Below are 4,115 nucleotides of genomic sequence, written 5' to 3' on the forward strand. Positions count from 1 at the left end.
TTAGGCTACCGGACTTGTAATCGTGCGATTGCGGGGTCGGGAGTTCGAGCCGCGGGCCCGACGTTGTTTCCTTTACACGAATTGTTCTCTCTCTTCACGCAGGTGGAAATGGGTACCTGGCCATAGACAGCGAAAGATCTTGTCAGTATGTTAGTGTTTTAGGGCTTATAAATGGCTGCTTGCACTGTATGCTTCCCAGGAAGTTGAGTTTGTTTCAGAATGCTCTCAGGTCTGCTGGGGTAATAGTATAGATTGTGAAGCGTATAGAGCTTGCTGTTGAGCGGGGATTTACGCTATACAAATGCTATCTATTATTATCTATTATTACTCTCATAATAGTACTAGAAAACAGCTACTCACAGTGCCTTTTCTATCCTCTTCTTCTTCTTTCTCCTTCCTTTCTTCTTCTGTTTCCTCAAAACGCTGAGTGCACGGGCTTCTAACGGGTGACAGTTCCCATTGTGACCAGGGTAGGCCTTGAGACTTTAAGTCAGTCTGGGGGGAAGCCAAAAAGGCGGGAAAATGTCAGGAATAGTGTGATCTCCATCACATCTAGCCGAACAATTTCTCTTATTTTTCTAACGTGACTACACGCTAGATTCACACAGAATAAAATAAGGTCTTCCTACAAAGAGTTGGATCGGGATTTTTAGTTTTCTTTCTTCTATTGTAAGCGTTTTATTTGTGTCAATAAACAGAAACAAATGGTGAAATGGCAATATCAACACTGTTAAGTTATTAAAGAAGCGGGACCTCCGAGCTTCACGTTTGTCTCCGAAAGGGCCAAGCCAAGTGGGAAATTCGTGTAACGTGCCTTTCCCAAGGACACAACGTAGGACCGAGCTGAGGCTCGAACCCACGACCCCGCAATCTCACGATTACGAGTTCGGTAACCTAACAACTAGGCTACTGACGCCACTTCGATAAACAGAACACGCAGGACTTTAATTTGGGTGTTCTGGAAGTGCTCAGACGTGTGATCATCCTTAAACTAATTTGAAATCGCTGCCGTGACGTCACTTTCAACTCCACGCTATGAGCTTAATACTATAGTGGAGTGATCTTAAAGAAACGTTTGGTTAAATAAATAATATTGCTTCAGTTGTCACGTTTCGGTTGTTGTTTTTTTTATCTTACATTGTCGATTCAGCCATTGTACCGTAACGACGCTTTAAAAAAAAAAATTTTTTTAATCCCAGATGCAAGATGTTTTATTAAAAATAGCATGTCGACACAATAACGGTAATTTTGTGGTGGAAGAAAAGGATAGGCTTGAAAGTAAAAGTGAGAGCCAAGAAATATAGGACCTATCAATGCCGCTATACAGTGATATTAATTTTTATGTTTGGGTACACCGAGTACTGGAAGCAATAAACTTTATAACTATATTGTTATAAGTGGAGAGGCAGTCATCATCACGTGCAAAACTCGCAACAGACATCATTGTTCGCCACTCATTTCTTTGCCCGGACGTTCTTAAAAAAAAGCAAGAGTGTTATAATCCTGCTGTTTCCCTGTCACCTGTCTGTTCCGTCTTTCCAAGTAAAGATTTATGGGTTTTTTTCTTCACATTATGTGTTTTATACTGATCTATTTCGTAAGTGGAAGTGTCATCAACAAGGCAGGGGGAACAGACGAAGACATCAAGGTCAGAATCCAAAAGGCAAGAGCAGCATTCATCATTCTCAGGAATATATGGATGTCTAAGGAACTGGGATTGAACACCAAACTGAGAATCTTCAAAACAAACGTGAAGACTGTTCTACTGTATGGTTCAGAGACATGGAGGCTCACAGCATCAGCAGCAAGGAAACTGCAGAGCTTCGTAAATGGATGCCTACGAAGGATAGTAGGGATCAAGTGGTACGATCGAGTCACGAATGCTCAACTGTGGGAGAGAACAAGCCAAAGGCCAGTAAAGGAAGATATTCAGGTGAAGAAATGGAAATGAATTGGATACACCCTGAGGAGACCTCCGACAAGCATAATCAGGCAGGCTTTAACGTGGAACCCACAAGGAAAGCGTAAGAAGGGAAGACCAAAGATGACATGTAGGCGAGCGGTACAAGCGGAAATTGAAAAAGCGGGGACATCATGGAAACAGATAGAAAAGGATGCTCAGGACAGGCTTCGCTGGAGTAATGTTGTCGATGGCCTGTGCTCCACTGGGAGCTAAAAAGGGCAAGAGAGAGAGAGAGATTTCTTAAATGTGTGTGTGTGTGTGGGGGGGGGGGGGTTAATAATGTGTCATTTTTCCCAACTTCGGAGCCCGTCTTCTCATTTTCATCTTTCCACATTTTGCAGCATTAAAGTTTCCACGTTTTCATATACTTTATTTTTTTTTTATTGTAGAGAAAATGCTATAGTTTGGTTTGTTTCATTTATTTATGTGTTTTGTTTCGGGTTTTTTCCAATAATACTAACTCAGTTTGTGAAATTTCTGGCTCATGCCCGAGTTTGATTGGCAGTGACGTGTGTAATAGAAACACCAGTATGTCAAGTGAGATTGGATCTTGTTAAGTTAATCTGATCCGACATGCTTCAATAAATGCTATTCGAAAAGGCGAAGTGATTAGCAGGACTAGTCTGCAACTTTCGATTCGTTTTTCATTGAAATAGCATTACACTGACAGCTAGTAGTGAGGGAGAAAAGAGTGAGCATGAGAGAGAGAGAGAGAGAGAGAGAGAGAGAGAGAGAGAGAGAGAGAGAGTGAGAGAGAGAGATAGGAGAGAGGGAGGGAGAGAGTGTGTGTGTGTGTGCGCGCCGTGGGTTTGATAGTGCGTTTTGTGTGTATGTGTGTGTATGTGTGTATGTGTGTGTGTGTGTGTGTGTGTGTGTGTGTGTGTGTGTGTGTGTGTGTGTGTGTGTGCGCACGCGCGTGTGTATGTGTGTATGTGATATGTGTGCGTGCCGTGTGTATGCTGCACACACAAGTAGATAGGCATATCTGTGCAATTTTGTTGATGTAATGTTAAATATTCCTATTACATATTGCAGATTCTAATGACAACACATAATTTTTTCCCAGTACATCTTATTTGTAGGACAATAGGCGGGCCTCATTCCATCCCATCCCATCCCATCTCATCTCAACTCAACTCATCCTGTCTCATCACATCTCTTGAGAAGAAATTTGCGCTATACAAAGCAAATGCTATCTATCTATCTATCTATCTATCTATCCATCTATCTATCTATCTATCTATCTATCTATTATAATTGTTGTTATTATTATTATATATTATTATCATCATTATTATTATTATTGTTGTTATTATTATTATTATTATTATTATTATTATTATTATTATTATTAATAATACTATTACTACAATGCATTATATCCTGAGAGGGAATTTGCGCTATAGAAATACACGTAATATCTAGTAGTAGTAGTAGTAGTAGTAGTAGTAGTAGTAGTAGTAGTAGTAGTAATAGTAGTAGTAGTAGTAGTAGTAGTAGTAGTAGTAGTAGTAGTAGTAGTAGTAGTAGTAGTAGTAGTATCTCACCTCATCTCATCTCATCTCATCTCCTCTCATATCATCCAATCTCATCTCCTCTCATCTCATCTCCTCTCATCTCATCTCCTCTCAACTCATCCAATCTCATCTCATCTCATCTAATCTCATCTCATCTCATCTCATCTCATCTAATCTCATCTCATCTCATCCTCATCACATCTCATCTCATCTCATCTCGTCTCATCTCGACTCACCTCTGTTGGACAACAGCCCTTGCCTCCCCTCGAACAGGCTGTGGATGACGCGCTCTCAGAACGGAACAGTGCCGGCCGGGTCTTTTTGGACTTCGCAGCAGTCAACACCAGAGTGAATTGGGTCAGGCTGGCTGTCCACAGGGACAGGATGATAAGGGTCAGGGTTCGATTCTCACGAACAGTCTTTTCCTAGAGTGGGTGCAAGAGATACATCTTGTCAATACGTTAATATCTTTTTTGGTGACTGTAAATGGCAGATTTGCACTGTTCGCTTCCCGAAAAGCTGAGATTGTTTCAGAATGCTATCAGTTCTGCCGATGTATTGAATAGATTGTAAAGGGTGTACAGCTTGCTGTTGAGTGGGAAGTTAAGCTGTATTAATGTTATCTATTATTATTG

General features: G+C 40.9%; 1 long non-coding RNA gene across 1 annotated transcript; it reads right to left on the reverse strand.

Annotated features, from left to right (window-relative positions):
- Positions 1 to 391: 391 nt before the first annotated feature.
- LOC118478876 lies at positions 392 to 3,904 on the reverse strand. The gene is made up of 2 exons (XR_004859330.1): positions 3,717 to 3,904; positions 392 to 495 (listed from the first exon to the last, which is right to left on the reverse strand). It is a non-coding gene; the product is annotated as an uncharacterized LOC118478876 (long non-coding RNA).
- Between the last annotated feature and the right edge of the window lie 211 nt (positions 3,905 to 4,115).

The sequence above is a fragment of the Aplysia californica genome, unplaced genomic scaffold (genome assembly GCF_000002075.1).
Source record: "Aplysia californica isolate F4 #8 unplaced genomic scaffold, AplCal3.0 scaffold00026, whole genome shotgun sequence".
Taxonomy (NCBI): Eukaryota; Metazoa; Mollusca; class Gastropoda; order Aplysiida; family Aplysiidae; genus Aplysia; species Aplysia californica.